The sequence below is a fragment of the Callorhinchus milii genome, unplaced genomic scaffold, assembly GCF_018977255.1.
Source record: "Callorhinchus milii isolate IMCB2004 unplaced genomic scaffold, IMCB_Cmil_1.0 Scaffold1, whole genome shotgun sequence".
Classification (NCBI taxonomy): Eukaryota; Metazoa; Chordata; class Chondrichthyes; order Chimaeriformes; family Callorhinchidae; genus Callorhinchus; species Callorhinchus milii.
In genome coordinates this window covers 52,699,583-52,713,123 of record NW_024704742.1, presented here as the reverse complement: position 1 = coordinate 52,713,123, position 13,541 = coordinate 52,699,583, and positions in this window count along the sequence as shown.

The following is a 13,541-nucleotide window of genomic DNA, read 5'->3' as shown; positions in this document are numbered from 1 at the left end:
AGTTGTATTATGTTTGAGAGTGGGACCTGAAATGACGATGAAAGCTCTATTCTCTAAGGTTTTCAAAGCCTTGAAATTTTCAAGAAACATTAGCGCTTCTCATTAGTGTAGTCAATATTGTATCTATTTTCGAAGTGAACGGAAAGCAATAATTTTCATCAACTACAGTATTCCTTTAGTAAGTTATCATGTTGAGTCAAGACACTCATTAATATGTAGTTCCTGATTAAACTTACTGCTACCTGCAGGTGCAGGAGATATACTATACTTTTGACAGGAGTATGTATGGTTTACATATAATTTCTAACCCATTAGTAACTAATCAACATTTAATACAAAATTCTATGAAGCAGAATAACATAATTCATATTAATAATAATATTACAGGAATCACAAGTACATTAAAGAATTATCATGTGTCAAATTTATTTTCATTATACACAAGATATGGATTCAGCCCAAAAATAACTCTTCCTAAAACTGGCCCTAAGGCCCAATTTCTTTAGACTGTCACTTTGTTTCAGAGAGAATTTCTTTAAAGTAAAGAAGAAATGTAGCATCATTACCAAGTTTACCTAGTTAGAAGATTTAATGATATTAGTTCTTTGTAGGTGGTCAGTGGTGAATATCTAGACTTACCATTGAATAGAGCAACTGAGTGAACATGGCATTTTATGCAAGTTGTACTTAGCTTAATGTACTGCTGTTGAATTTGTCTAAGCATGAAAAGTAAACCAGAGGATGTGCAATTGAAACCAGGACCAAATCAGAGAATAGTACTCACTGAATTAATAGCAAATTTATGCAATTAATGCCAATTGTAGGTCCGAGTTTGATCCAATCTCAATTTCACTAAAGATGGCACAGTGTCAAAATATCTATTCCCCGAGCACACTAGAAGTTTGTAATACAGTTTTTCATAAATCCATGACAATTATACTGGTGATTGTACTGCTATTGCTTGTATCGGACTTCATAGGATAACAAGAGTATTTACCAGTTGCTGGTTTGATATCAGCTTATATCAAATGCTATATCAAATGCAAGATAACAAATATAGTGAAATGGAAAATAGATAGGACTCTACATGAATGGTCCAACAAAATAAACATTGTTGATGTTGTGATGGAATCACCTCCATGGAATCGTATTTTCCATAATAGGGAGAAAAAAGTGACAAACAAGGGGGAAAATAAAGAAAAAGGACTAAAAATAATAATAATCCTTTCATTTGATATCATGCCTTTTCATGTCATCGAGACTCAGATTGCTTCACAAGTTGATCCTGTGAAGTATGGTAGCTGTGAATTTGTAGGTGAACGCAACAATTGTCAAACAGTAATGCCTGACAATTACTAATTTGATCTCGGGTATTGTTGGCCAAGACACTGGGAGAGATTCCCTTCTGTTTTTGAATAGTACCACAGGCAGACAGGACCTTGATTTTAACATCTCATCCAAAGGGCAACACTTACAGCAAGGTTTCTTATGACATATGCCTCTGTTTACCTAACAATAAGTAGGAACTTGGTTGTAAGTCGATTGCCGGATCGCTTTCCGGGAGTAATAATTTCTTTAAAATAATACTAATTTGGTCACTCAATTAACGACTGTTTGTGGGGCACAGCTGTGCGCTATTCATGTTATGCTCAGGAAAAGGCTCACATCAAGTGCTATATCGAATGCAAGGATTATTATTAATGCAACACTCCTTCAGCAGTGCATTGTATTGTCAACCTAGACTGTTCAAATGTATGTTCAAAGATCCCCAAGATAGCTTGAGCCCATAACTTTCTGCATGACACCTTGGAAGACTAAAAGTAGGGAGCACGTCTGGAGCTGCAACCAATTCAAGAGTTGGAGAGAGGCAAGAGTCTGGATCAAGCAAAATATCTGGTTTCCATCAGGCTAGCATAACTTGATCCCCTCTTTTTATAAGGCTATATGCAGATATTTATTTATCAAAGCCAATAAACAAATGATATTGATTGCAGGAACATTTATTTGTTAACAGTGGAAAATAACAGAAATTTGTGATCATTAACATTTGTTTTCTAAAATGGTTAATCATAGAAATCACTTGTGTCTGACTGCATTAACTTCAACTAAAATGTTTCCGATATGAATCAAACATTAATGTGGAAAACTTATCAGATGTGTATCAGGTTGTATTCCTTTGACCATCACAGACATTTATATTAATTATATTAATGAATCCTTTAGGATAATTTGGTTTAAATTGTAGATATTAGTAATGGACTCGGATTTGCGATTAGCGACTCCTTCCATAAGCAAATTATATTCTTCTGACTAATGGCAATTTCACTCTGATGCAATCTCCTTCTGGAGTAGAATTCTCATGGGATGCAGTGATGTTCTTCTGCTTATTGGATGGAGATTTTATTTCCCATGTGAAGTTGTTATGAACAACTTCCATCATAAACAACTGCAAAGTTTACATAAACTAATGAAACAGCAAAAAAAATTTGAAAAGCAAGAACGCTGAGAATGAATTAAAGAGTATTGATCAATGATCTTTTGTTGCTCTACACCAATTGATGGATTTTAACTTGTTCTTTTATTACACTCTCTGCAAATATCAACATATTAGAGCATAAATTTACTGATTATAGAACTAGTTTTGTTTACAATAAAACACAAAGCCAAAATCAGTCACAATATTGGGATGAAATATGTGAGGTTTGGATGTGATATTACGCACATTATGCATTTTTCATGTCTATATTATGGATTGAACGAGCATGCCCTCGGCAGAGTGATTAGTTTTTGATCAATCACATGTTTTCAGCTTCGGTATTACAGCAAACTCCTGATAACTCACTGTGACCTCCTGCGCTGGACTGAAGCGAGGGGCGCAGTGAGGCCCTCCATAATAATCGATTCTGGCACCAGCCATTCGATGCTATACAGGAGCCTTTATGCAAATAAACTGGCTTGTTCAACAAGACCTCTTGGAACTCACAATTCGAAAGACATTTCTACCCTCTGCACGACCACAACCAATTTCAAGGCTAAAGTATTTAAATTGGAGCAAATCTGCATCATTTTGGAATTGGGATCTGGTTTGGAGCTAGCCCTATGACGTTCTTTTCTTTGTTCCCCTTCCAAATAGTCATCCGGTCCTCTGTCGTGGGAGGAGCAGGTAAATTATCCATATCCTTCAAGTCTCTCAGCTCTAATCTCGAAGAAGATCCCATGTTCGATCAGGCTTTCACAGAAAACATGGTGGAGAAGATGTTTGGAGATTGGTAGAGGCGTGTGTACTGTGTATCGGTGTAAGAGAACTTGTGAGTGACAACAGTTTTAAGAGGTTTTGCAAGAAACTGCCTTCACCTCTTTGGGCATGTTAGAGGTAGCAAGGCTTGTATATCTCTGTTAGGACCACTGGAGATTTCCCTGTATGTTAATAACCTGTTTGATTCATGAATCAATTCTGTCTCTATGTGCCTTTATTATCTGTCTCACTATAACAGTTACTAAACCTAACAAAAGGGGATTTAGAATTGATTTAGCAGTTAGCAAAATAAAGTCAATATCTTCAGTATATATTAGGTAAATAATTTGATATTTGTCCACAATTATGAAAATTAGTTTTGAGCACGATTAGCAGTATCTTCCTAAATACAGTTATTAAATTGAACAATGGGAATCCTAATAACATAAATTGGAAATATCACATTAAACTTGCTCAAAAATAGGTTGGATCATTGACTGTTGATAATCCCTTGGTACCCTTCTTATGTTGAAAAGGCCATGACATTTTAAGTCCTCAGTTAGCCAAAATAGTTTGAACTTAATGATGTCCTTTGTGTAACAAAATGCTGATGAAGCATTTATATATTGTTGGTAACAACCAATTGACACAATCTATGCAAACGTTTGCTTCACAAATTCAAAAAGACAACTTTACCAAACTTGAAAAAATGACTTTGTTGATGGTTAAAATAGGGATTTTTTGTACAATACACCTCTCCCCATTGGATTATCGGACATCAAACAAATGAACAACCAGAATACTGTAGCTCCCTTTTCAAATAGATTACCAGAATTCAGGTGAACGTATTCCTACCATGAGATTGCTTAACTTTGGTTCTTAATTGAACACTGAATTATACTTGGTAAAATCTTACATCTGCAGATTGTCAAAAGATCATGTCAACAATAAAACCTGCTGAAGTGGGGTATGTAAAGTGTTTGGCAACCACTTATCTCTGAGCTCTGCCCAGTGAAATACTGTTGTATTCCTAAAAGCATTCAATTTCTTAATTATTACTGGCAATAATCGCCCTTGTGCTACATTAGAAGCATCACCTTAATAAAGCACTAGCCTATCTTTTCAAATAAGCACTGATCTTACAAATTTAAATAAATGTTTGTAATTCTTAGGTCTCAGGAGTATAAACTCCATACAATACAACAACAAATTGCATTTATATAGTGCTTTTCAAGTTGGGAGGAAATCATGGATAATGATCATAGATTTTACATCAAATGACATATTAGGACAGAGAATGAAAAGAACACAGAAATTATTCCATCCTGAAAAATAAACTGCAATGAGATAAATTTCTCCCATTAATACAAAACCATGTTGCTGTATTGTTTAAAGTACAATATCTCATTTTGCCTTGTCTATGTGAGGTACTGCCAATTTCAATCACACTTAGAGACAAATTAAATGGCTGTAAGTCTGATGATAATATTCGGAAGGGAATTGAATAAGTATATGAAGATGAACAATATAAAAGGGTACTGGAAAAGAGCAGGGATCAGGGTAGATAGCAACATCGAGGGGCTAGGAGTAGCACTGGCATAGATGGGCTGAATAGTAGGTGATGCTGATGCAGAATTATTATCCGTGCATTGCTCCTGTGAGAGGATAGAGCATAAAGACTGAAGTCGGTAAAGTGTCTTCTGCATAGGAATAAAACAGAAACACTGCGATCACTGAAAATCTGAAATAAAACTGAAAGTGGAGAACAGGTAAATCAGCAGCAAAAATGAAAGATATGTTAATGTTTTGGGTGTGAGCTTTCATCAGAATTGTACACTTTCCTATATTGTGTTTTGCTTCCAAACCTTATTCAAACTGTTTGCTTTTCACTTACAAATGTACAGTATTTGCATTCTTCTATATGTCTCAATTTACAATTTAATCATGTTACGCCAATCTAAACTAGTCTTCCTTTCATCCCTGGATCATGTTTCAATGCCTTGGGACGTCCTTCCAATGTGAAAGGCACGCTATAAATATAATTTGTTGTTGTGTTAGTTTATAAAAACTTCTCTAGCTCTACTTTAAACCCTTTGTAGTGTCTTGTTCCGTATCACAGTCTGTGTAGCGCTCTGGGACCCTACCCCGTGCAAAGAGCGCTATGTAAATGGAAGTTGTTGTTGTGTTACATGGTTTTCTCCATTTTATTAAAGAATACATTTATTGATTTTTCTATTCTCTTTTGTCTTTATTTTGAAGTTATGTCTCTTTGTTTTGAGTTTTGTATCTGGCAGAACAATTTATTTGCATCCAAATTTTCTGAACCTTTTATAATCGTAATGTCTTTATCAAGTCTATCCTCTGCTTTGATACATTAAGCATGCTTAATTATTATATATTCTATCCTTTCTTTTGCTTTTGCTCACTCAAAATCCTCCTCCTCTACCGGCCCCCTAAAACCTCTCCCACCTTCATCTCTGATATTTCTACATTACTTACATCTCTCTGCCTCAGCTCTGATCGCCTCATCATCCTGGGCGACTTCAACCTGCACTTCACCCCCTCCTGCTCCATCTCCTCGGACTTCTCTTCCCTGCTCTCCTCTCTCAACCTCTCCCTCCACATCAACTCCCCCACTCACAGTCATGGCCACCCACTCGATTTGGTGATCACCTGGGGCCTCAGTGTCTCGGATGTCACCATTACCGACAAGGCCGTCTCCGATCACCACTTCATCTCATTCACCACATCCACCTCCCTCCCTACCTCCACCAGACCCACCACCATCTTCTACCGCCCCTGGAAGAAGTTACCCCCACAATACCTAACCGCTGCCTTGGAGTCCTCTGAACTCCTCTCCCTCTGGCCTTCAACCCTTACTGACCCCTCTTCTCCTCTCACCCTCCTCCACAACACCCTCTCCTCTACATTCGACACTCTTGCCCCCATCACCTCCCGAACTGTCTCCTACTCTCGCTCCTCCCCCTGGTTCACCACCCACCTCCGCTCACTGAAGAGCCAGGTGTGGGCCGCTGAACACACCTGCCTCAAATCTGGCCTAACGGTCCACCGACAAATCTGACTTGACCTCCTCAAAATCTACCGCTCCACTCTAGCCTCGGCCAAGTCGTCCTTCTACTCCAGGATAATCCTGGAGGCGAAGAACAAACCCAGGCTTCTGTTTTCTACCACATCCCAACTCCTCCGTCCCCCCCGCCACCCCGCGCAGGTCATCTCCTCCAGCCTTCACTGCAAGGAGATGCTGGATTTCCTTGAATCCAGAATCAAGGGAATCCGCTCTGCGGTCACTCCCCCTCCAACTTCCACCCACCCCCCACACCCCACCCCCTCCCTCCCACACTCCGACTCCTACCCATCCTCCCCTGCACACGTTCGTACCCGTTTCCCCACCCTCTGTCACCAAACTCATCCTATCCCTGAAACCCACCACCTGCACCCTTGACCCCATCCCCACTCCACTCCTTATCTCTCAGCTCCACCTCCTTGCCCCACATATCACAGACATCATCAACCTGTCCCTCTCCTCTGGCTCTGTTCCCATTCCCCTAAAAACTGCCATCATCACTCCCACTTTGAAAAAACCCTCCCTTGATGCGTCGCAGCTATCAAGCTACCGGCCCATCTCCAACCTCCCCTTCCTGTCCAAGGTCCTTGAACGAGTTGTCGCCTCCCAGCTGCGCTCTTTCCTCTCCACCCATTCATTATTCGAACCCCTTCAGTCGGGTTTCCGTGCTGCCCATAGCACAGAAACTGCCCTGGTCAAGGTCACCAATGACATCTTGACCATCTGCGACCAGGGCTCCCTCTGCCTCCTCGTCCTCCTCGACCTATCGGCAGCATTCGATACGGTCGACCATGCTATCCTCCTCCACCGCTTGTCCTCCCACCTCAACCTTCAAGGCCTTGTCCTTGAGTGGTTTAGGTCGTACCTCTCCCACCGTCTTCATTTTGTTTCCACAAACGGCTTTTCCTCCACCCCCCGCACTGTCTCGTGCGGTGTCCCTCAGGGCTCTGTCCTCGGTCCCCTCCTCTTCACCCTCTATATGCTCCCCCTTGGTGACATCATCCGCAGACATGGGGTTAACTTCCACATGTATGCGGATGACACCCAACTCTACCTTTCCTCCTCTACCCTCAACTCCACGACCACCGATGTCCTGACAGCTGCCTGTCCGACATCGAGTCCTGGACGAGAGACAACTTTCTTCAGCTCAACGTGCGTAAAACTGAGGCCCTCCTGATTGGCTCACGTCAGCGCCTCCGCACCTCAGGCGCTGACAACATCAGCATCCAAGGCTGCACTCTCCACCTCTCAAAGCCGTCAGGAACCTCGGGGTTCTGTTCGACCCTGAGCTGTCCTTTCTTCCACATATCTGCGCCACAACTGGCACCGCCTTCCATCACCTCCGGAACATCGCCAGACTACGGCACTACCTCACCCCTCACGCGGCTGAAACTCTGGTCCACGCCTTTATCACCTCAAGGCTGGACTATGGGAACTCCCTCCTCGCCGGCCTTCCCGGCACCTCCCTCCACAAGCTGCAGGTCATTCAGAACTCTGCAGCTCGTGTACTGTCCCGCACCAGGCTTCGCGACCACATCACTCCCACCCTCGCTCGCCTCCACTGGCTCCCCATCCCCCAGAGGATCGAATTCAAGATCCTCATCCTCGCTCCCTCCTACCTCTCTGACCTACTATTCCCCTACCTACCCGCCCGAACCCTCCCTTCCTCTGGCTCCGGTCTACTTCACATTCCCCGCCCCAACCGCCCTACCATCGGTGGCCGGGCCTTCTGCCTCTCAGCCCCGAGGCTCTGGAACTCAAGGCCGGTCTCAAGACCTTTCTCTTTGACCGTGCCTTCAGCTCCCCTCTCGACTCTCTACCCCCTCCTCGCTCCCTCCCTTCCCTCCCCTCACCCTAACCATTTCCCCCCTCCTCACTCCCTCCCTTCCCTCCCCTCACCCTGACCATTTCCCCCCTGCTCGGTCCTGACCCAACTGTCCAGCGCTTTGGGACGTCCTCCCGAAGTGAAAAGCGCTCTATAAATGGAATCTTGCTGTTGTTGTTCATATCTGCTATTTTTCTGTCAGTTTTTCCATATCCTTCTAACTGTATGCATATTTTGTAGTCCTGCAACTCAGTGGTTAGAGCACTCACCTTGCAAGCGAGACACCTGGATTCAGTTCCAGGCAGGGCGAAACCTTGGGCAAGTTTCCTTACTCCACACTCCTAATGATAATCCCTCCAAAAAAAAATAATAAATTGGTCATTTTCAATCTACGACTGTTTGTGGGACACTGCTGTGCGCAATTGGCTGCCGCGTTTCGCCCACAAATATACGGTCAATTCACTTTACAGTCTATTCTGTAAAGCGCTTTGAAATGTTAAGAAGACGTGAAAAGCGCTATATCAAATGCAAGGATTATTTATTTATTAATTTTATACTTTGCTTCTGCATCCAATTGAATCTAATCTGCAAAATTGGACACATTTGAGATGATCACATCATTTCGCCCACAAAATATACAGTCGATTCATTTTACAGTATATTCTTGAGATGTCTCAAAGACGTGATAAGGCGCTATATCAAATGCAAGGATTATTATTATTATTACTATTATATATAATTCCAATCTTTACCAGGCACGGAGTATGGCATTTGAGTGATGCTTTCCCCAGATACCTACTTAGGTTGAGTTAAAAGGGATTGTCTTACACAAAAATAATTCAGAGCACCACAAAAGTGACTATTTCAAGCTGCAGTAACATCACAAAGAAATGAATGTCTAGTTAAAGGAGCACCACAAAATCATGGTTAGTATACGAAACCACAGCTGTCACTACCAACTCTCATGCAAAAGTTATTACTATTAATCACTGCTCCCAGCTTGATTTCCAGCATCTGAAAATGAAGATTAAGAATGCAGGCCCATAAAAATTATCCTCTTTATTAATGAAAGTTATCACTCACTGACCGAGCTGTTTTTCAGTTTGCTTATAATGCTGTTTAGCATAATCAAAAATAAATAAAAATTTGATACCATTCTGAATATCCCAAAGTCTCCCAGGAGAGCAATATCATGGAAATACCAACCTTGTCTTAAATACCAAACATAATTTTATGTACATTGTACAATCCAAATCCATGTTCCTGTTTAGGCAAGTCCCAAAAGCCTAACCCAAAATATTGAAATTGTTTTGTTTACTTAGTAACTTGTATACTGGAGTCTTGTAGCTCAGTGGTTAGAGCACGAGCACTCGCCTAGAGCAAGCGAGAGACTTGGGTTTGATTCCCGGCAGGGCGAAATGTTGGGCAAGTTTCCTTACTCCACACGCCTCTGTTTACCTAGCAATAAGTAGGAACTTGGTTGTTAGTTGGTTGATGGATCACTTTTCCAGGGGTAATAATTCCTTCAAAAAAAATAATAAATTGGTCAATTAATTCCAAAACTGTTTGTGGGACCCTGCTGTGCGCAATTGGCTGCTGTGCTTTGCCCACAAATATATAGTCAATTCACTTTACTGTATATTCTGTGAAGCACTTTTAAGATGTCTTGAAGACATGCAAGGAGTATTATTATTGCATAAAAACATTAACATTAAAAGGTATATAAAAAATGAGTGAATTCAGCTGCAACTGTCTGTGAACTCCTTAATCAGCAATGAACATTAGTCATATCTCTCTCCAAATTAACTTTAGAATCAAGAACTATGATCTTAAATATAGTCAAACCTCATGATGTAGCCAGGGGAATGGCAAATTAATCGTGTAGATTTATACCATAAATCAAGATATATTCAATCAAGAAACATTGATTTTGGTAGCCAATGAAATAAGTTGGCCACAACTACTCTAGTTGATTGAGCCTAGGAAATNAAAAATTAACAACATAAGATTAGTTACCATCCACTCTAGCAGCTAGAATTTACAAAATATATTAACTTTGGCTCAAAATGAAATCAAAAGCAGTAACTTGTCTGAAAGAGCCACAATTTACTGAGTACTTCACTTCCACCTAGTGGTCATTTATACCAACAACAACAACAAATTACATTTGTACAGCGCCTTTCACATCGGGAGGACGTCCCAAGAAGGTGGACAGTCACACATTTTGACAGGAGCTGCCAACTTTAATTACAGCTTTAATTAAATACCAGCTTTAAATTACACAAGGAACACTTTGAAAATCACAAACTTTAACTACCTGTATGTTATTCCAATATAGAATTCACTACAATTTAAAGTAAACCTTTTTGTTAAGCAGATTGTAATAATTCCTTCAAAAAAAACTAAAAAAATTGCTCACTTGAATCCATAACTGTTTGTGGGACACGTCTGTGGGCAATTGGCTGCCGTATTTCACCCACAAAATATACAGTCAATTAATTTTACAGTATACTCTGTAAAGCGCTTTGAGACGTCCAGAAGAGTCGATATTTGTGGAGTCCTGTAGCTCAGTGGTTAGAGCACTCGCTTTGCAAGTGAGAGTCCTGAGTTCAATTCCAGGCAGGGCGAAACCTTGGGCAAGTTTCCTTAGTCCACACGCCTAATAATAATCCCTCCAAAAACCAAAAACAATAATAAATTGGTCATTTTCAATCCACGACTGTTTGTGGGACATTGCTGTGCACAATTGGCTGCCGCGTTCACCCACAAATATACAGTCAATTCACTTTACAGTATATTCTGTGAAGCGCTTTGGGACGTCCTCCCGACGTGAAAAGCGCTATATCAAATGCAAGGATTATTATTATTATTATTATAAGGCACTATATCAAATGCAAGGATTATTATTATTAAAGACAATAGACAACTGCCCTAACTGAAAAATGTACTGCCCTTAGAGAAATTCTAGTGATAATTCACCAGGATGATACCTGTTGTGAAAGAACCTATAATAAGGATCCTTGCATTTAATATAACACCTTATCTTGTCAATGAGAAGTCTCAAAGCGCTTCACAGAATGTCTGGTAAAATGGATTGACTGTGTATTTTGTGAGCAAAACGTGGCAACCAATTGCACACAGCAGTGTCCCACAAACAGTCATGGAGTGAATGACCGATTTTGTTTCAGGGGAAGGGGGGGAATTATTACCCCCGAAAAGCGATCCACCAATTGACTAACAATGAATTCCTATTTACTGCTGCCTGCTGCTAGGTAAACAGAGATGTGTGGAGTAAGGAAACTTGCCCAAGGTTTCGCCTTTTCAAAAGAAAGCTAAACATTGTAGGTACTCAGTAAATGAGAATATTACAACATATACAAAGATGGGGAATTAGAATTAAAGAGCATAGACTTAATGGAATTGAATGGAAGATGGACAGGCTGAAAGACCTATTCCTGTTTCTAAGGAGAAAGGGCTGTCAAAGGAGGGAAGCTAAGCCTCCACGACGCTATTTCTATTTGGTATCAAGATGGAATCCCGACCTACTATCCCCCCACGTACCTGCCATACCCTTCGTTCCTCTGCCTCTGGTCTGCTCCACATCCCCCGCCCTAACCACCCTACCATCGGCCCCTAGGCTCTGGAACTCTAACCCCCAGTGCCTTCGCCTTGCCTCCTCCCTTTCCTCCTTCAAGGCCGGTCTCAAGACCTTTCTCTTTGACTGTGCCTTCAGCTCCCCTCTCGACTCTCTACCCCCTCCTCGCTCCCTCCCTTCCCTCCCCTCACCCTGACCATTTCCCCCCTGCTCGGGTCACAACCCAACTGTCCAGCGCCTTGGGACGTCCTCCCGACGTGAAAGGCGCTCTATAAATGCAATCTTGTTGTTGTTGTTGCTGTTTAAGGATTTAAGTACGTTAACCCCCAAGTCCCTTTGCTATTGCACTCGTTTTAATATTTTACCCACCAACATATGCTTGTCTCCTTAGTCTTCCTCCTCAAAATGTATAACCTCACATTTGTCCACATTAAAATTCATTTGACATTTCTCTGCCTAATCAATCAATCTGTTTATGTCTTGGGGGACACCACTGTTTATATCCCTCCATTGTGTATAACAACCCTTCATTCCCACCCTCTGTTTCCTATTCTTTAATCAACTTTTTATCCCTGTTACTAACTGCACCTACCTTTTTTTTAAACAAAGTGTTTTATGCAGTACTTTATCAAAAACCTTTGAAAATCGATATGTACCATATCCAAAGCATTACCTTCATTTATATTCTTGGTTATGTTGTCAAAAAGACTATTAGATTTGTCAGATCAGACTTGCCTTTAACAAATCTATTCTATTATCTTCAAGACTGTTTTGGGGCATTGCTGCACAAATGGCATCTGCCTATAAAACAATACACTAGCAAACTGTTTATCTGTCAAGGATTTGAGGTGTTTTAGCATGATAAGGGTTTGTGAAAGTGGTGTGCGTCTTTTTTCAGAAAAATCTTATGAGATATTGTATGATACTGAAGTCTTGAATTAGTAATTATTATCGAGAGTTATTGAAAATGACCTATGTCGGTTACTTCAGTTTATAAGTTTGAATTGTTGTGTTCCAAAACCCATATCTAATTTTGTTTAAGAGGGATGTTTTATTCATTTTATAGTTATGCTTTAACTTCCCTTGTAAGCTGTATGTATTTCAGCAGCAAAAGCAAACTCTTCTGACAAACTCAATTGAGTAGCATGACATCCTGAACTCAAGGTTTCACATAAATGGTGTGTAAGAAACAAAAACATGAATGCTGTGAAGCTGACAAAAAGCTACCCTTTCACCTTAATTGGCAATATGTCCAGTGTGTATTCTTAAACAGTTCTGCTGTGATTCATGACTTTTCACGTAGCTTTTAAATGGTATCATCTCATATATAACCTTTTAGATGTTACTTTAACCTTTGTATTTCTGCCTGCTCATGGAATGGTAATCCATCCCTACTCAGTATGGTTGATAACTGCAGAATAATTTGCCAAGGCATTTTAAACTTAAATTGAGATTCCTCTGGTTATTAAAACAGGAAATTTTTTAAATATTTTACCTCAGCCCAATTAATCACTTATGCCTAATCCAAGTTCAAATTAAACTTGCATTATAGAAAAACATATTTTTACAAAGAGTTGCTTATTATGTGCAAAAGTTGACTGAAGTTGTCCAAACTGACAATATTCATTATAATAATCCTTGCATTTGATATAGCGCCTTATCACATTTTTGAGAAGCCTCAAAGCGCTTTACAGAATAATGTGAATTGACTGTATATTTTCTGGACCAAATGCAGCAGCCAATTGTGCACAGCAGTGTCCCACAAACAGTCGTGGATTGAGTGACCAAATCATTTTCATTT